Source organism: Mesoplodon mirus (genome assembly GCF_964341445.2).
Source record: "Mesoplodon mirus genome assembly, chromosome: X".
Classification (NCBI taxonomy): Eukaryota; Metazoa; Chordata; class Mammalia; order Artiodactyla; family Ziphiidae; genus Mesoplodon; species Mesoplodon mirus.
In genome coordinates this window covers 47,251,896-47,273,279 of record NC_138981.1, presented here as the reverse complement: position 1 = coordinate 47,273,279, position 21,384 = coordinate 47,251,896, and the positions used below count along the sequence as shown (strand labels likewise).

The 21,384-nt window shown below is 38.3% G+C and overlaps 1 protein-coding gene across 1 annotated transcript in view; it reads right to left on the bottom strand.

Moving 5' to 3' along the window:
- Nucleotides 1-21,384, bottom strand: part of MAGED1 (MAGE family member D1) — a 63,586-nt gene that overhangs the window by 25,501 nt on the left and 16,701 nt on the right. The gene's annotated exons all lie outside the window — the stretch shown is intronic.

Sequence of the window (21,384 nt, the reverse complement as noted above, 5' to 3'; positions counted from 1 at the left end):
CAGCTCAGATCATCCACAGTTTTACACATGGTGCCCATCCCCTGCAATCTTTCTCATTTTCTCTTTTTTCCCTTCCCTTCTCTTCTCTCCTGCCCCCATACCATATACTTTCTCAATATGTGGGCATTACATGAATGCAGATATAGTAGGGAAATTTCTTACTTGAAGCTTCATTTCAGAGCTTTAGTAAGCAGAGGAACAGACCATGCTCAAAAGTTACAATATTTTGTGTTCCCACTTTAGCTAGTTGTAAATGGATTCCTTTTGGTACATTTGCCTTTAAGAAACATTTCTTCATGTTTTGTTACTGCATTTAGATGAAGTTTTTAAATATTCCATTGATATGACTTTAATATGAAACTATGCAGTTATTTGCACTATACTTACGTCTTCCTAAAATATCCCAGCAGTTTTTTTGTGAAGCTAAAAGCAAAATTGTGATATTTTTGGTACTGAAGAGGATAGACAGGTTCAAGCAAATGGCAATACTGAAGATATCACTGAGCTATGTTAGATGGAACGCTTAATCTTTACTTCTCATGTTTCCATGTGGAAGAACTTCAACTAGACTAACACTCCTGCTTTTCTGTCCATGGGAAAAGAGATGAGTTATATGACTAGTATGTTTAGGAGAAATATCTGAGTAGGCTTGGCTTGGGCCCTTGCTCTCTGCTTCCCTTTCAGGAATCTGTGTGCCTATAGTGAACATGCACTCTGACTGGCTCCCTGCCATACAATAAGGGGCCTACTTTGGCCTGGAGTCTCGTGGTTTTGCAGTTGTCTCGGTAAATCTGCCTAATTCTGGGGTCCACACTAATTGGAACTCCACACTAAAACGATATTCTCCAACCAGCTTTATTAGTAATGAAGATGATGTTTTGATCTCCATCTATCTGATTCCTACATTTATATTTCAATTGGTTTTGAACCTAGGCAGGGAAGACAAGTGTTATTTATTGATCCCTTACAATTCCCACACGATGTAGACCACGAAATCATGTAAATTCTCTTTACTGGCTTTATCTGTCTTTAACACAAACAAGTTTCTAGGTGGAGTTTGTTTTTGATTAGCACTTAAGATTGCTTAGAACTCTTTCATGGGATAGGGTGGCAAAGCTTTATGTGAAATACTAGAAAAGGAGTTAGATATTCATCCAGATGTACGGAAAGCCTTACTAGAGAAAGACAAGATTATACATCGGTGAACCATTTCTGAAGGGGTAAAAAACCCTTTTAATAAAAAACTAGAATTTAGTCTGATAGGATGTTCTTGTTAACAAGTTTTCTGGAAATTTATACTCTAACAGTCATTTTGGCTATTTCTTTTTTTTTCTTTTTGCTAGCTAGCTTTGTGCTAGCTTTTGAGCCCTTGCATACAAACTTAAATACTGTGCTTGTCTGCTTATTAGTGAAATAACACCATTTCAGAGTACAATTTGTGTCCAAGGTAACTAGGCCCAAATATTGGAATTTTCAGTTTTTACCCTAGGACAATTTGTGTTGTACAGAAATGCCAACTGTTCTCTGGAAATAAAGCAGTGTGAGAACTGGACTTCACATGTGACCTCTTTTGCACAGGAACATTTTTCACACTTGCACATAGTTGGGTGTTCTAGTGGTACTGACCCAAATACAACAAGGTCAATACTGCTAATCCATTAGCAGTACTATTTACAATTACCAAGATATGGAAGCAACCTACGTGTTCATCAACAGACGAATGGATAAAGAAGATGTGACATATATATTCAATGAAACACTGCTCAGCCATAAAAAAAGAATGAAATTTTGCCATTTGCAGCAACATGGATGGACTTGGAGGGTATTATGCTAAGTGAAATAAGTTAGACAGAGGAAGACAAATACTCTATGATATCACTTATACGTGGAATCTGAAAGATAAAACAAACTTGTGAATACAGCAAAAAAGAAACAGACTCACAGATATAGAAAACAAATTAGTGGTTACCGGTGGGGAGAGGGAAAGGGGGAGGGGCGAGACAGAGGTAGGCGTTTAAGAGGCAGAAACTACTAGGTATAAAGTGAATAAGCTACAAGGATACACTGTACAACACAGGGAATATAGCCAATATTTTATAATAACTATAAATAGAATATAACCTTTAAAAATTGTGAATTAGCATATTGTACATCTGAAACATATATTGTACAGCAACTCTACCTCAATTAAAAAAAAAACCACAATGAGATATCACCTCACACCTGTCAGAATGGCTATCATCAAAAAGTCTACAGATAACAAATGTTGGCAACGATGTGGAGAAAAGAGAACCCTTGTACACTGTTGGTGGGGATGTAAATTGCCACTGTGGAAAACAGTATGGAAGCTCTTCAAAAAACTAAAAATGGAACTACCATATGATCCCTCTGAATTCCGGACAAGATTGATTCACTGACTAATTCATTTATCCACTCACCTATCCATTCATTACTTTATGGTGCTATATGTTAATCTAATCAATACATTTAATAAGGACCTGTTATGTGTCTGGCACTGCTCTAAGGCCCTTGAGATATATCAGTGAACAAAACAGACAAAAATCCCTGCCTACATGAAGCTTACATTATAAAACATACTTAGGCATACCCTGATCAAACTCCTGAACTCAAAGAATAAAGAAAACACCTTACAAGCTTACAGATAGAAAGAAAAAATTATCTACAATAGAAAAATTAAAGCCAGACAGGCAAAGAACTTTACACGAAACTTCATGATCTCAATCCCTAATTTTCCCAGAAATGGCTTTACTAAATTCTCAGGAACGCTGAAGTCAGTCTTTGACTCAGAACCTATGTTTTCCTAGGACACATTATCTAACAGGGGCAATACTACCCTTTTCTCATGCAACTAGATGTGTGCTGTTCAATTTTTTTTAATTAACAATATATTGTTTAGGGACATACATATAAGGTGATAAAACTATAAGAAAACCAAGGGGATTGTTAATATAAAAGTCAGGGAGAAGTGTTATCTCTAGATGGAGGTAGACAGGAGGGGTGATTGGAGAAGGGCACATGGTGGGGGGGGCACTAAGGTATGGCTAATGTTCTATTTCTTGTCCTGGTTGGTGGGTTTACTGGCATTATTTTATTTTATTATTATTATTATTTTTTTTTTTTGTAGTATGCGGGCCTCTCACTGTTGTGGCCTCTCCCGTTGCGGAGCACAGGCTCTGGACGCGCAGGCTCAGTGGCCATGGCTCACGGGCCTAGCCACTCCGTGGCATGTGGGATCTTCCCAGACCGGGGCATGAACCCCTGTCCCCTGCATCGGCAGGCGGACTCTCAACCACTGTGCCACCAGGGAAGCCCTCATATTATTATTATTATTATTTTTTGCGGTACGCGGGCCTCTCCCGTTGCGGAGCACAGGCTCCGGACGCGCAGGCTCAGCGGCCATGGCTCACGGGCCCAGCCGCTCCGCGGCATGTGGGATCTTCCCGGACCGGGGCACGAACCCGTGTCCCCTGCATCGGCAGGCGGACTCTCAACCACTGCGCCACCAGGGAAGCCCCCTCATATTATTTTAAATGTAAATAATAATTCATTCATTCAACAAATAATAAGTGCCCATCATGTATCAGGCATTATTCTAGGCATCGTGGACACAGAAGTAAATTAGATAAAAATCTCTGTCCTTACGAAGCTTGCAATAAAATTCTCCAGAGCTTAAGCACAAGAACATACACACTGAAAGAGTCTACCAAGTGTCCAGTACAATAGATACACAAATATCCACACATCACCATGAAATTTCAGAATATCAGTGACAAAGTAGAAATTCTAAAAGCTTCCAGGAGTTGGGGGTAGAAATAGTCCAGACTGGAACAGGACAGAAAGCTCTAGAAAGGAGATTTCCAGAAAATAAAATTTCTGGATAACCTAACTTACTTGAGCATGTTGCAAAAACCCAAACAAAGAAAAACAAAAACAACAGACATACAGATTAGATAGAAAGATAGTAATATATAAAAAATGCAGGTGAAAAGCAATTATTAAATCTAGAATTGATAAAAATGTGTACAAGAAAAATGTAATCACAATTCACTACTGGTCTCTTTAGTGAACAATGCACACACAATAATGTAAACGTTATCATTAAAAATGTATGCTATAACTATATTAAAAGGATGGAGAAGGGAAGTAGGAGAGGAAAAGTGAAAGTTTAATCTTCATCTACCACAACAGGAAGTCAACAGCTAATACCTGAAATAAGTAACTCAAGAAATAATAGTATAGCCGTATTGTTTAGAATTACTGAGATAAAAACCAAAATATATAGCTAACACATTTCAAAGTTGGTTACTTCAGGCACTTGAGCCTGGTGAGTGTGGGGAGGTGAAGCTAAATACTGCTATTTTTTGTTATGACTATATATTTTTAAGCCATATATAGGCCTTATTATAATATAGAATATATTGTATCTAAATATTATACTTACTATAATAAAAATACAAAATAGAATATACTTTCATTATAAAGGGAGCTAGTTAATTATAAAGGAAAGGGATATGATGAGAACTGGGATTTACTGAAATTAATATGGTCAACAGAATAGATCAAGAGGTGAGGAGCATATAAATGTAGAAAGTGAAGGGCCCCCAATGTTTGCCTTTTATTCTTTTGCAACTTAGGGAAGTGGGTGTTCCAAATTGTTCTTAAATTGTAGCAATAGTCAAAGGGAGTTTTACCCTTGAGAAGTGACCACCAGAGGACCTGGTAGCCCCAGTCTCACAGGTAGAGTGGAATTGGAAATTATGGGTCCAAGATAGTCAGAGACAGGGGAGACTGAAGACAGAAGAGGCGAAATTTATTCTGGGAAAGAAACTCAGACTGCCACAAGAGGGCACAACAAGAGTGTAGTATTTCCCCTGGTTCCCCTCCTACCTTTCCTGCTCCCCATTCTCAGCTTTTTTGCCCCCATCCCCACTCCCAAATGCCCGTATTTCTGAGATTCTGCCCCGCCCCCACCTCTTCTCACTCCACACACTCTCCTGGGGCAAGCTCATTCATACCTTAATTAAAACCACCACCTCTACGCTTGATGACCTCCAAATCTATCTGTAACCCTACTTGCTTCACAGCAGAATAAATTCCTGACTGCCTACTGGATACTTCCTCTTGGACATTCCAAAGGTGCTTCAGACTTTGACTGTTCAAAATTGAACTCATCATTTTTTCCCCTCAAACCTGTTCTTCATTCTGAGTTCTCCAGCTCATGGAATGGCTTTTACATTTCAACCACCCAAGGCAGAAAGAAAACTGAAGAACATCCTAGATTCCTTCCTCTCATCGGCCTCCCTATATCCTCGAGTCAGCCACTAAGTTCTTAATTTTTCATACATGTATTCTAATTTCATTCCCACTGCCTTAACTCAGGCTTCAACATCTCTCCTCTTTTGTAACAGCCTCTGAACTCGTCTCCCTGTACCCAGTTCTGTCTTCTCCAGTCTATCCATCAAAATCTCATCCACTAGACAACTGATGAGGACATACTGTATAGCACAGGGAACTCTACTTAATGCACTGTGGTGACCTAAATGGGAAAGAAATCCAAAAAAGAGGGGATATATGTATGTGTGTGGCTGATTCATTTTGCTGTACAGTAGAAATGGACACAACATTGTAAAGCAACTATACTCCAATAAAAATTAATTTAAAAAAACTCATCCACTGGATATTTCTAAAATGCAAATCTGATCCTGTTAATCCCTTGAATCCCAATATCTCCCCACTGTTCTTAGTATAGCATTCAAGGCTCTCAATGATCTGGCCACTATCTTCTTCTCATTAAATACCCTCTCACTTTCTATGTTCTAAGTATACTAACTATCTTGAACATACCATAAATATACTGAAAACATTGAATTATTTCATATAATGTGTCTTTGCTCATACCACCACTGCTTGGAATGACTCTTCTATTTCTCAGCCCCCACAGTTAAAACTGACAACATCTACACACCTTTCAGGACTTAGGCATTAATTTCTTTCTGGAACCCTCTCCCACCCAACAGAATTAACTATGTCCCCCTCTGTGTCTCTAATGTATTCTATATAGACTTTTATCAAGCATCTGTGATATTTTGCTGTGTAGATTTGTTTATGTGTCTCTTCTACTAATATCAGCTTCTCTAGGACTAGGAACATACCTTTTTCATCTCTCTATTCAAAATATATACCACAGTGCCTGGTATAAAGAAGATGCTTAACAAATGTTTCTGAATAAATAAAAGAATCATCATAAGGATGTAATATATGAGGCCAGCCTGATGCCAATCTCCTATCTATGGCAGACATCAGTAATCTACTATAGAATTGTCCCCTTGCACCTCAGAATCATTGTCAAGCCAGCATATTATGAAAACCGATTTCAATCAATTGGAATTGGCACAAGATATAAAATTTATTTCTTATCCTGGAATGTAGGCTGTCACAATGGAGTGCCTCAGTAATTACTGGAGTTGATCTAAGAGAATTAACATGGGAGAATTAACATAACTAATGGCAGAGTATCTCCTAAACACTCTTTGCAACAGTATGTTGTAGCAAAAATTGGCATCAGGAGGTAAATTCTGTCTGTATACATCCAGCACTACCCATTGAAGAGACATCTTGTCATCAGAAGAGACAAAACCCCGTATACTGGTATTCTGATTTATACTTCAATTTCGTCTCAATTGATTAGAAAATATTCCTCTCTAAGGATCAGAAATCTGATAACAAGCAAAGTACTGCATCTGAGCTACCAGGCATATCACACTTGGAGAAACAATGGATCAACTTATCTTCATTCCTTCTGCATCCAGAACCCCTGGGAAAGTACAGAAGAGAAAAACTCCTTTCTCAAATGGAACAACAATCTATTGGAGCACTGTTTCCAAATCTTAAGACCATAACACATATACAAAATGATAACATATGTACAGACATGGGGCTATACTGGACAAGACTGTTCATTGCCAGAAGTAACCGGCCTGGAAGCTCCAGGCAAATTGGGCTGCCTGTACAGTGTATTAGTTTCCTATTGTCACTACAAATTACCACAAACTTAGAGGCTTAAAGCAACATAAGTTTATTCTTTTACAGTTCTAGAAGTCGAAAGTCTAAAATGGGTTCACAAGGTTGCATTCCTTCTGGAAGCTCTAGGGGAGAATCCATTTCCTTGCTTTTTCTAGCTTCTAGAGAGTCTACATTTTTTGGCTCATGGTCCCTTTCTTCATCATCAAAGTCATCAGCTTAGCATCTTCTTTCCTCTCTGACCCCTGCTTCTGCCCACATATCTTCTCTCTATAACTCTGACCCTCTTGCCTATCTCTTATAAAGAGCCTTGTGATTATACTGGGCGCACCCTAATCATCTAGGACAATCTCCATATCTCAAAATCCTTAAGCTTTTACCGTTTCAATTAACATATCAGGTTCACATTCAGGTTCTGGGCATTAAGACAGACATCTTTGGAGGTCCACTATTTAGCCTACCATTTGCAGATTGTGCAAGCTGTGCATCACATGATTCTGCACGGTATCATTCATACTGTGTACATCATAGATATTTGCATTTATTATGACAATTTTCTGGCAGGTAGTAATAAAATGTTTTGAGGAAGAGATACCATATTCCAGTTCACACAAAGGTACCATATGACTTAGCAGAAGCTCATGGTCTAAAGTGATTAATATCTCAACACAGCTGTAAAACACTGGGGTTGGGGAGCTCTGTATTATAGAGGGTTGAGGCCCTGGCAGCACTAAAAAATTATAGCAAACATTCATTAAGTGTGTACTATGTGCCAGGCACTACACTAGACACTTTATAACCCTTAAAATCCCTTCAATCTTTACAACTTGTTGTGGTATTAATATTCTGACCTAAAAAATGAGCAACATGAGACTCAGAGAGATTTATTAAATATAACCAAGGTCACACAGCTAGAAGGTGGTTAAGCTGGTAAATAAACCCAGGTATAGCTGATTCTAGAACACAAATACTTTTCTGCTGTACCATGCTGCCTCTTGTTTTTTATATATACTTTTGGCCGTGCCACACGGCATGTGGGATCTTATTTCCCCAACCAGAGATTGAACCCATGCCCCCTGCAGTGGAAGCGCAGAGTCTTAACCACTGGACCAACAGGGAAATCCCCATGCTGCCTTCTTAAAGTGAGAGGATATAAAAATCAATGTATTAGAGTTCTTATACCTTGAGCTTCTGGAAGGCACACTGATCTGTGAATGCTAAGGCACTGAATATTCCTATGGCAATTTCAAGCAGTAGTTCCTCTGAATACTGGGTGATAGACAAGCAACCTATGTCTATACCCATACCGGGAGGAAAATCATTCCATATACTCTAGTTTCTCCACTTCTTATCGGCTAGATTTTCTCAGTTTATTTTGGCTTTTCTGGTTATAATTCCTAAAATGATCTGGAACCTTTCCTGAAGCTTCCAGCACACTCATCTGTCTGGCCTCCATTCCTACTCAGTCTTTTTTTAGAACTGGACAATTCTCCCTTATTTTGTGATGATGAAACTGACCTAGCCAATTTCAGAGCCTACACCATGAGAAGTGGTTATGGTGAACATCTGAGAAGAGAATCCAGTTATTAATGAAATCTTTCAAGTTTGGAGGTGATCCCTATTCAAAGCAATAAACTCTTTATAACCTTTACTCCATTTCCTGGAGCTCAATGTGGAGTTTCTGGGAGTATTTACCAGATTCCAAAACTGACTGAAGGCTACCAAAACTCACTGCACCGAAGAGTGAATTGTGACTTCTGGAATGAATCACTTAATGATGAATAAAGGCTAACAAATCTCTGAAGATTTACACATTGCCAGTATAAACCCAGAATAATTAAACTGTCTAGGATTCAAACCCTGGCTCTTCCAGTGATAGCTGTGTGATGACCTTGGGAAAATTCTTCCATCTCCTTTTCTTGGTTTCCTCACACGTAAAACAAAGATGAGAGTTCCTATATTATACGATTGTTCCAAGAATTAAATGATTAAACAAACTATGTAAAGTTCTTATAGTAGTAGTATACATGGTAGGTGTATAATTATATGCAATAAATGGAAAATATTTTAATTAACTTTTATTATTAATCTTTTTTTCATTTTTACCAAGATCTGATTTTTCTCACAAAGACCTTTCCACAGCATTACATTAATCAGATTCCTGTACTGTCTGATGCTGAGCAAGATTACACTTCAAATTGAAGGCCTTTCTACATTCACTGCACTATGAACTCACTGATACCAAATAAGGCTAAATCCTAAGGAAAGCATACTCATATTTTTTTTTTTTTTGCGGTACGCGGGCCTCTCTCACTGTTGTGGCCTCTCCCGTTGCGGAGCACAGGCTCCGGACGCGCAGGCCCAGTGGCCATGGCTCACGGGCCTAGCTGCTCCGCGGCATGTGGGATCTTCCCAGACCGGGGCACGAACCCACGTCCCCTGCATCAGCAGGCGGACTCTCAACCACTGCTCCACCAGGGAAGTCCACTCATATTTTTTACATACATTGAGGGTCTTGTCTTTATGAATCACTTAATGATAGATAAGACTTAACCTCTAATTGAAGGTTTATTCATTCTAGTAGTTTCTCTCCACTATGAATTTGCAGATGATAAACAAGGATCTCCTTCCATCTCTACTATGAATTTTCTGATATTCTGTAAGGACTGATATCACCAAAACCCCTTACCCACATTCATTACATGCATAAGCTTTCTTTGCACCATGAATTCTTTTTTGCCTTAATAAGATCTGAGCTAGATTTGAAAAGCCTTCCACACAGGCGTTGCAACCATAGAGGTTTTTCTTCCCTTGGAACTCTCTCATGTTTCAAAAGAAAATGTCTGAGCTTGTCCTGAAGTCTTTCCCAGTTAATACCCTCATAGGGTTTCTCTTCACTATGCATTTTCATATGGTGAAAAAACCTTGATTATTCACTGCAATTTCTTTCACATTGGGAAAGTTTCCCCACCCTATGAAACTTCTGGTGTTGAAAGAGAACCGAGTTCTTCCTGAAGGCCTTGCCACATTTTTACAGCCATATTAATTAATAAGTTCTCAGGTGTGAATCCTCAGATGTCAAATTAAGATTGGCCTCATGACTAAAAATTCCTTTATATTCATTACCTTCACAGGATTTCCCTCTACTAGAGTACTCTGAGGCATCAACCTTGAACACTAACAAAAGACTTTTAGACACTAATCATACATGTAGGGCTTCTGTGCATCAAAAATTTCCCAGTGTCTCACACATTCTAAAAACTGTGCAGAGTCATAGTCCTATGAACCATATCTCTATGCTGTTTCTCCTAGGGGCTTTCCTCATATAACAGACATGTAGCTCAGCCTTTTCTCAGCCAATGCACTCTCAGCCTTTCTCTTCAGTAGGATTATTTTTATAAGTGGCAGTATTGTGCCCACAATAGACTTCCCTGGAGAAAGGAATATGTTAGATTCTTCCCTGCCAAGCTTTCTTGCAGCCTATGTCATCACATGCCAAGTCTTCTCCACAGAAGAGACTCTGACCAATTGGTCTTGGATTCTGGATCCATAATATTCTTCGGAATTTGGCTTTTTCTGAGATTTCCCTCATTGAAATAGATCCTACTCTTAGCCATAAGCTTATCATCTAAAATGATAGATCCTCAAACATAAATGGGCAAAAAACATAAGTAAATCAGTCACAAAAAAGGAAATATAAAAAATAAATACATGAAATATTTTACCTTATCAGTCATCAATAACTGTAAACTGAAAGAACCATGTGGGATTAACTGTTCCTCTCTCACTCTCACCAAGCAGTTTATATGAGTGCATGTTTGACTGCTGTCCTTGCTGGTATGAATGTAAACTGGTAAAAACTTCTAGAAAACAACTTTCCAGTGTGTAATTATGAGCCAGAGAATAGTCGTACCTTTTGAGCCAGTAATTACTCTTTAAACAATCTACTGAAAAAAATGGTCAGATATGCAAATAAAGACTCATGTACAAAACGATTCATTGAAGCATTTATATAAGTGAAAAAATGGAAACACACAAAATATCCAAAAACATGGAAATGGTCAAATAAATTGCAGTATACTTTTATGATGGGATATTACGCAGCCAACAAAAATGTTGCCCCAAATTGTTACTGACAAGGGAGATTCTCAAGTGAGATAATTTTTAAAGAAAGCAGGTTTTAGAGGAGAAAGCATGGGTTGAATTGTGTCCCTTTAAAATTCACATGTTGAAGTCCTAACCTCCAGTACCTCAGAATGTGACTGTATCTGGATATAGGACCTTTAAAGAGGTAATTTAGTTAAGATGAGATCATTAGGGTAGGCCTTTATTCAATATGACTGGTGTCCTTATAAGAAGAAGTTAGAACACAGAGACACATAGAGGGAAGACCATATGAAGACACAGGGAGGAAAAGATAGCCATCTACGAGCCAAGGAGAGAGGACTGAGAAGAAACCAACCCAGTCAACACCTTGATCTTAGACTTCTAGGCCTCAGAATTCTGAGGAAATAAATTTCTGCCATTTAAGATACCCAGCCTGTGGTACTTTGTTATGGCAGTCCTAGCAAACTAATATAGCAGGATACAAAATTGTATATACTGAAAGGAAATATATCAATTAGTTAATAGGATTTATATCTGGCTAATGAAATGGACAATTTTTATTTCCTTCCTTATAAAGTTTTGTTGTTCTCCAAAATCCTCACGATGAGCATGTGTCTACCTTTATAATACAAAGTATGTAAAAAAAAAAGATAAAGAGATCCATAAGCAAACACAGAATAGACAGAAAAAAGACATATAACTTTTACTTGATGAAATGAAGCTGTCAAAATGAGGTAGAAAGAAAATTAGTCAGAAAACTAAGGTCTAGGGACTTCATGGCTTTGTCTCATTTTTAGGTGGCCTCCCAACTCAGGGAGAGAGGGACTTGGAGAAACAAAGTGATGTGAGGATGACTAGTTTGTTTGGAGGCTAATGGCAGAGACAACGGAAGAGATTCAACTGAGTGGAAATGGGAAGATGACCTGAACAAAGGAGGTGTTGAATGTGTAGAACTAAGAGAGAAAAGCAAGGATTTGGAAGAAGGGAGACAGCAAAAGATTCATTTCCAGGGCACTGCAGAAGGGGAAGCAATAGAGAAGGGAGAAGTAACTGGGCATGCTAACAAAAAGGTAACCAAAAAGGAAATAGGAAAAGAAAGATTCTCTTTTGCCTGATTTTATGGCACCCACCAGATGGAGAGTTTGAGAGGGGTAGAGGGGTTTAGAATATGTCACCCCAAAATATGCCATGTTGGCATATTGATTATTTTGAATTAAAGGTACTTGAGAACCAGCTGGTGCAAGAACAATACTCTGACCCTCCTTTGTCCCCCTGAAAGCAGGAGAAAACTTTCTCAAGAGAAAGATATCCTCCCTGAACCAGAAGGGTAGAAGGCATCCTTATCACCAGAGACAGGGAATTTAGGGCCCAAGAAGGCTGCACAAACAAACCTTGTTAATTCTTTACTATTTACTATTTCTAGGCCAAACCCCTTTGCCTTGTCGATTCTTCATAAATACATTGTTTGTTTTAATCTACAAGGTATAACAGCTCCCTGCTCTGATCACTTGAGTCTCACATTTTTGTGGGACTCCTGTACATACAAAATTAAATTTGTTTTTCTCCTGTTAATCTGTCTTATGTCAGTTTAATTGTTAGACCAGTCAAGGGACCTATAAAGGAAGAAGGGAAAGTTTTCCCACCCCTACAGTTGCAACAATAAAGACAACAACTACTACAACGGTTTAGTAAGCATATACCAAGCACAAACACTCACTGAAATACTGTATTTCACATGGAAACATTCAGAGATAGGTATTATTATTACAAATGTATAGATGAAGAAACTGATGGTCAGAGAGGGAAACTGAGTTACTCAATATTTTAGAATTAGTAAGTAGGGGAACTGACAGCCAATTCAAGTATGCCTGGCTCTTAAGCTCCTGTGTTTTCCACCATGCCAAGGGGCCTTGTGGGCATTCACCAACCAAAATTCCAAAACTATCCTAACACTATCTAATAAAGCTGTAAGTTCACAAGTCCCTCCCTACCTCATTTTCCTTCCTTTGCTCACCTAAGAGGATTTCTTTCTGGGTTCTTTTGTCCTTAGCTCTTTCCAAATTCAGCTGGGAATTTATTTTGGTCTTTTGATGTGGAAAATCCTGCAGTTGAAAAGGGAATAAAAGTTTGTGGTTAGAGGTGGGGTACTGCATGTCCTTAAATTCAGTTCTGAAGGGTACAGGGGGGGTGATGGAAGGGGGTTTCTCACTTATTACATGTTTTAGAACCAGGCAAAGGTCTTGTGAAAGAGGCATAGAAATGCTTGTGTTCCCAAGAGCCACGGAGAGGGTGCCGACCTTGAGGGATGAAAACCTGATAAGAAAAACACAAGTCATTTACTCTTCATGGATTTGTTCCATAATCCAGGAACAGAAAACATTGGAATCCAAAGGTTACAGTGCACTGAACTGGTTAAGCACATAGGCTTCAGGGTTGAACAGAGCAAGGCTAAAATCACAATATTACTTCTTACTTGTTATTGGACCTTGGGCAAATATCCTTACTTTTCTGAGCACTGGATGTGTGCAAGGGGAGTGTTGCCTGCTGTTCCAGTAAACAACAAATGTTGCCAGCCATCAAGTCAGCAGCCACTGCAGCTGCCCCCCACCCCTCCCGCATGGTGCGCCCTGAAAGGAATTCACGATGGAGAAAAACAGGAAGCATTCTGTGCTGGGGATACTGGCCCTACACAGTTATAAGATGCATATCTAAGGAATAATTTGAGCCCGGACTCTTGCATCTTCCCATACATAGAAAAGTACTAAAATCGTTAACTTGAGATGTCTATTTTTGTGATTAGCAGTAATATTTTGATGTTCGACTACATTTTTTTCCAGCAAAGAACTCCTATATACCCTGTCTCCTCCCTCAGTACAGTCCCCGAATCAAACTTAACTCCCTACTTTTAGGTTGTACATATTTCCTCAGCCAACAGATATTTCCTCTATAAAATAAAGAAGATAAAAACCCAAAAGGTAATGAGACGTTCTGAGCCTAAACCTAATCTCTAAAGAAAATGAAAGAGTTCTAGGAAAATTTGCTAGTTCTGCCCCCCAGCTTGTTTGGACAAACCCTCATGATAAAACAACTAAAAAATATCTTGGTGAAAAAGAAGTAACAACTACTTGAAAACAACAAAAAGACAGGGCAATAAAAATATGGAAATATCAGAGCAACATCATGGGAAAAGGGGAACCTAGAGAAGTAAATATAAGCAGAGAGGCAATCCCCCCAAAATTTAACTTTCTATATTTCAGTTGCCTTGAAAGGCAAAGGAAACAGATAAAGCCCAGAACTAGTAGGAAAACTATCAGGAGACCCTCCCTACAATAAGCTGGGACCCCAAAGACTACCATCTCGGGGTAGGATGAATGGGAAGCAGGTCATTTTGCAGCTCAGGTTGAACGACAGGACTTGCCCTGGGATCCTTGAACCTTGAATTAGACAAAGAAGCAAGTCAGCAGGATCAGCTGATAACAGAAAAGACTTCAAACACTGGGATTAGCAAACACAAACCATAAAATCAGTATTTTACCATGGATAAAGAAATAAGTAACAAACTTAAAGATATTTCCAAGCAACAGGAAACTGTAACAAGTGGTATATCATAATTAAACCTAATCAACTTAAAAAAAATACAATACCCCAAATGAAAAACTCAAGGTATAGCTTTAATCAGGAGATTAGGAAAATAATTTGTGAAAATTTAAGACAAGTCAGAGGAAATTAATGAGACAAAAGATGGAAAGTACAGAAGAGTGTAAGAGGCTCAAACTGCTCTCACTCACTGAAGCAAGTGTCAGGACTTTGTAAAGGTGATCACACTGAATCTTAACAACCACTTTACGAGGCACAAAATATATAATTTCACTGATAATACAGAAAATCCTTTTCAGCCCTTTCTCCATTTCTACAAGCAAAATTGGGCTCCAGACCTGCTTTTTCTTTAAAAATAGCTAGTGAAATTCCAGAGCCTAACTTTACAAATGCAAATGTTCACAATCAACAAAAGGAAACTCAAAAGGAGATGTGGGCTCTGTACTCTCTCCCTACAGCCTTGGAGGGGTGGAAACCATTTTGCTTCACAATTATTTCAAATAATCTAAATTTGAAAGATGTTAAATTGAGAATTTTAATGAGAATGTCAATCTTGTTCTCTTTTACAATATGGAGACTTATGAATATTCATAACTGCTACCAACTAATTCTATTCTGTTAATACATATCTTTCCTTAGAAGTATTATTTAAAGAAAGGCATTTTATAAGACTCTTGCAACTTTAGAAATTGATGCTTTTTTCTATGAAAATAACCCACAAAAGAAATGTGTAATTCTAATTAAGTATCTTATTTGGTAATTCATTAACCTGGTGTGGTAGACAGAATAATGGCTTTCCCAAGATGTCCACATCCTGATCCTGTGAGTATGTCACCTTACACGGCAAATGGGACTTTGCATGTGTGATTAAGGATCTTGAGATGGAGAGATTATCCTGAATTATACTGGTGGGCTCAATGTAATTACAAGAGTCTATAAGAAGGAAGCGGGAGGATGAGAGTCAGAGAAGGAGATATGATCATGAAAGTAGAAGGTCAGAGTCAGAGAGTTGAAGAGGATATACTGGTAGATCTGAAGATAGGGAAAAGGACCGTGAACCAAGGGAACGCTGGCAGCCTTTAAGAAGCTGGAAAAAGCAAGGAAACCGATTTCCCCCTAGAGCCTCTGGAGGGAGCTTGGCCCTGCCAACACCTTGATTTTAGGACTGCTGACCTCCAGAACTACAAGATAATAAACGTGTGTTTATTATCTATGTTTGCCACAATTTATTACAGCAGCAATAGGAAACTAATACATCTGGTGATAAAGCTGAAATTGCCATCTCTGTATTTAAAAACAGATTAATACTTCTAAGACCATTCTGACAAATTAGGAAAAGATCATTAGCACTTTCCTCTCTACCCATAAGCATGGATAAACAAATATAAATCCATGATTCTGCTGGATTTACTATATAACAAATACTTTGAGAGGATATATTTCTTTTAAATGAACAGTGTCATGATTTCTATTTCACCAGTGAGAAAAATGAAACCCCGAAGGTCAGTACACTATAAGCTAGGATTTAGATCCCTGTCTACTGGCTACAAAGTTCAGTATTATTTCACTACATCTTGCTGCCTCTCAAACTGCTTGGGGTGATGAAGACAGGGTAGAACATCTAAATGTATTCCTCAAACAACTCACAGCTGCACAAAAGACTCCATGTCTGTGAGATACTCTACCTTTTTTGCTTTAACTCGATGCTCTCACAGTAAGCAACATGCTGTTTTCTTAGTTTGACTTCCCAAGTACCCCAAATGACATACCCTAGAGAGAGGACCTGAGTGTTCTCGCCACAAGAAAATATTAGTGTGAGACGTGTGTGCTTTTCTCTCTGAATCTATCTTAGTATCAGTAAATTAATTTGTATTTGTTTATCACCAAGTTTCATTTTAGCATTTCACAAATGCTAAAGACCAAATCCTGGACAGTAGTCAATTAACTGAAATACTACCACCTTGTAGGCTCTTTAATTAAGTACTGTTAAAATTTCCAAATAAAGGTAACTTCCTTTCTTTGATGACTTCTAAAGTATTTACACGTCAAACACAGCTCATTAGAGCATGAGGCCTCAGAGATGCTCAAGTGAAATTGTTTCAGAAAAGAATTCTACTTTACTTTATACACAATGATATCAACTTACAGAGGTATAAGGACTGAAAGGGAAAAATAATTACAGTTATTCACAAAATACATTAACAAACCAAAACCACTTCGTGATAATTCACTGAGCTGTACAGGTATAATTCATGTACTTTTAAGTATGATTTACATAAATGTTATATAAAAACTCAATAAAATCTACAAACAAACAATTGGATCTAGAGAAAGAGGTTAGTAAGGTGAATGGATCTAAAAACTATACACCAGAAACAAGCATTCCCATATACCAGTCACAATGTATTACAAAATGTAACTTAAAAATATTAGTGAGAGCAACAAAAACTATCAGTACACAGAAATATACCTAACAAAATATGCATGGGTCCCTTGCAGAGAAAATTATAATAAACTTTTTTCAAAGACGTTAAAAATATCTAGATAAAAGGAGAGATAAACCATGTTCATTGTTGTAAAGATGCCATTTCTGTATCTATAATCTATAACTAAAATGCAGTTCTAATCAAAATGTCAGTTTCTTAGAGACCATATTAAGCTTATCTCAGAATTCATATGGAAAAGTAAAAGGCAAAGAATATACTTTTGAGGAAGAGTTAAGGAAGGAGTCTTTCCCTACCAAATATTAAGATGCATTACAAAACTATAGTAATTAACAGTGTAATACTAGTATAGAAATAGACAGACCAGTGGAAGAGAACAGAAAGCCTAGAAACAGATATATACATACATTACAACTTGGTATATTATAGAGACAGCACTATAAATCTGTGGAGAAAGAACAGACAACTCAGTAAATAGTCCTTGAACCACCGATTAATCATTCAGAAAAAAAAATTAAGATCTCTACATCATACAGTACCTAAAAATAAATTCCAAGTGAATCATAAACCTAATTGTGAAAAGAAAATTATAAAAATTTTACAGGAAGAGACCGTAAAACACCTTTATGAAATCAAGGTGAGAAAGAATTCCCTAAACAAGATGCAAAAAAACATGTCATAAAGGGAAACTGATAATTTCATGGGGAAATGGAAGTAGCTGATCTTCCATGAAGGCTAAGGTGTTCAATATTATAGCATAAACTGAACCATTTATGAAACTATTTCTATTTGCCCCCTTTCCCTAGATCTTCTAGACCAGAGTGGCCTCTCAACTGCTCATTTCTTCAGGTACTTCCCAAGCTCAAGGCTAGATGACATACCCAGGTAGCTACCGTACATGGTCTAAATGACCACCTGCTCTCTGGTCCCCACACTCAGAGGATTCTCAGCCACTGCCAGATTAACTGCTACTTCTATGGAAAATTAAGTTCTTACCATGGTGCCTTCCAGGAGGCCTTCTCTGAGCCCCGGGGTTAGAGATACCCTCCTCCATATTTCTACTGAAAGCACCACACCCTGGTCTCTCTGTCATAATACTCCCTGTTGTAATGTCTGTGTCTATCTCACCCACCAGACTCAGTAGAAAATATATCTAATTCAACAACATGTCCTCATTATGCAGCAAAGAGTCTATATCACTATATTTTTTACTTATTTTCTTGATTGATTAATTAATTAATGGTCTAGCTAACTTTTCTAAGGCTTGAAATCAATCTATCTTCCCCACGGGTATCCTAGCACTTCTGACATTCTCAGACTGTGTATGTTTTCCTCTCTCACCTTCTATAACTTCCCTCTTTCTTCACTCATACTTCGTGTCTACTAGGGCCATGGGAAAATATTTTTCTGATAACCAAGAAAATACAGGGAATGAAAAGTAGCAAGCCACGTTCATTGCCTCTTGAAGCTATCAGTTCACTATTCTCCTTCCCACCTAGAGTCTTTCCCTTGTGGCCTCCAGGATCCCCCTCCTTGAAAAATAAGCTTACCACACCCTTCAGTGATGTATAGAACACCTCCTTCACCTTCTAGCCATAAATGAAATAGTTCTCTCCTGAGCCTGCTGGTTCTCCCACATCCCTGGTCCCAAAATTCCCAACTGGTAAACCACACACACTGGTCTGTGAAACCTCTGCATAACATGCTACTCAAGCAGTATCTGTCAGATGGACATCCTCAGGTGGCTTGCCCTGTGATATAGAGCAGAGTCCAGCATGTCGTAAAAGATAACTGGGTCCTATACTAACTGTATTGTAGGACTACACTGTAGTGTTCAACTGGTAGTAAAGAAGAATGATGTTTTCTAGAATAACTCTGCCTTGTGAGTATGTATGGAAATGCAGCCAAGAGCATTAAACAGATTGACACAAATAGAAGTCAAAGGATGAAAGGACATCAAGTGGAGAACCACAATAAATATGCCACTGTTTTCACTATCTTGAAAATTCAAATTCTCAACATGCATAGAGAAAGCAAAAATAATAACAACAGTAAAAAGTAAAGAAACAGCGAACTAAAATATGAAATAAGCATCTCCTAATTTTAAATATGCTCTAATATTAGTGAAGTAAATCAGGTCCAAGAAGTACATTAAATACTAATTTTAATTAAGGTTTGGAATTATTTATTATTCCATTACTAGTTTTAAAATTAAAAAACAATACATATGTATAATATTTCACACCTTCATATAAAACATTTTGTCAATTTTCTAAAAGTTGATAAACTCTCATGCAATTTTTGATCACTACAAGTGTATTTCTACAAAATTCAGGTAATTAAAGGTGTGCCATAAACAAACAAACATAAGATGAGACTCTAGGAGGCAATCCAAATGCTTCCCCAGCCATCTTCACTTCTAACTGGCCAGAAATAAACCAACCAAGGTTCTCAATCTTTGAGATTTCGGGAAAGAAACAAACAAGCCAGGGCCCTCCCTAAGGAAAAGGCTCCCTAAGGGACAGACTGTGGAAAAGAAAGGAACAAGCCAGCTCCCTCCTTGGAGATGGCTAAAGATGGTTGTTCAAGGATCCTCCAAAGACACAGGGTCATCTAAGCCACTACCCCAGTCTTCATATTCTGCTATCCATAGATGCTAATTATCTCTGATCACTTCCTGGTTCTGGTTCTTGACCCTTGAGTTTGAGGAAGAGTTAACTCAGTCAGAGCCCACCCACAGAACCCTTGGCTAATTGCTAAGATCCATTGTTTGGACCGTCCAAGAAAGAGGAGCATTGTAGGATGCTAACCCAGCTGTCTTCATTCTCAAATGGCCTCAAAGGCTGAGCAACCACACTCAATTCTAGGGCCCAATTCTTGGGCCTAGAAATTCTGGAAAAGATAGGACCAAACCAAGGTTCTCCTACTGAAGCAGCTAAGGGCAACCGTTCCAGGAGAAATGTGAAATAGTAACCAAGACCCCCATATCCACAGCAAATCACAAGTCCTGGCTATCCCTGATCATCTCTGAGCCATAGTTTTCTGGCCTCAAGACTGGGGGAGAAAAGAACCAAGGTATGTATCCTCATATACTTTTAGTGGGAGTTAAAATTGATGTAATCCTTTAGAAAATCAATTTTCCATTATCTAGTAAAGCTGAAAATATGCATAAACTAATACCAGATAATCCCTCTCCCAGATATATATCTTAGAGAAACTCAAGCACATGTGGAACAGGAGACATATGTAAGAACAGCAGTACCGTTCACAATACCCAAAAACTGAAAGCAATCCAAATGTCCATAAACAGTAGAATGTATAGACAGATGTGTGTGTGTACATGTATCTGTATACACAGGCAAAGAAATGATTACCATAAAAGGCAAGTCAGGATAAATAGTTACCTCTGGGAGAGAAACAGGGATAAGATGAGGCTTCTAGATAACTTGCAATGTTCTATATTTGGTCCTGGAAGGTTCTTTTATGGGTGTTTACTTTATAATTATTCATTTTAGTGTACACTTACATTCTATGCAACTTTTGGTATTTTTGTTATATTGCATAATTCGAAAAACATTTTAAAAAAAAGAAGAAAAGAAAGAATTTGGGCCTCCCTATGGAACTCCCTTAAAGCATCCCCTAAGTGCATGTGTTCTCAACCTTTCTGAGATAAGGAATGACATAAAAAGCATCCACCCCTCTGTAAAAGCTATGGGGACTGGTTATCCACATTCATTTACAATAGAATTTTTGGGAAGGGAAGCCTGGGCAGGCCAGGGTCCTACCAGCAGTGCCATTTCCCTTAAAGTTGCTAAGGGCAGTTGTTCAAGTCCCTCCCCGTACAGGAATCAGTGAATAGAATGCTATCTTAGCTCCCCTTACATTCAAGATTTTACCACCAGTCCTTTCTTGGCCCTGGTTATTGGCAAAAATAAAATAAGGTTTGTGAAGTAACGACAAAGTTGAAACAAAGCCAGGACTACCCAAGGGATCTGCTGCAAAGCTGGTTAAGAGCAACTACTCATGCTGGCCATTGCTGCTTCCATTCCCTAACTCTTCCTCCCTTCTGTAAAAATCCCCACTCCTTTGTCATGCCATGCGCCTCTTAGCTACACTCACCCCTTCTTCCACAAAAGAGCATCTTTCTCACCTTCCTCTCTACTCTTACACCCTAAACTTTTCCTACTATCTTTGA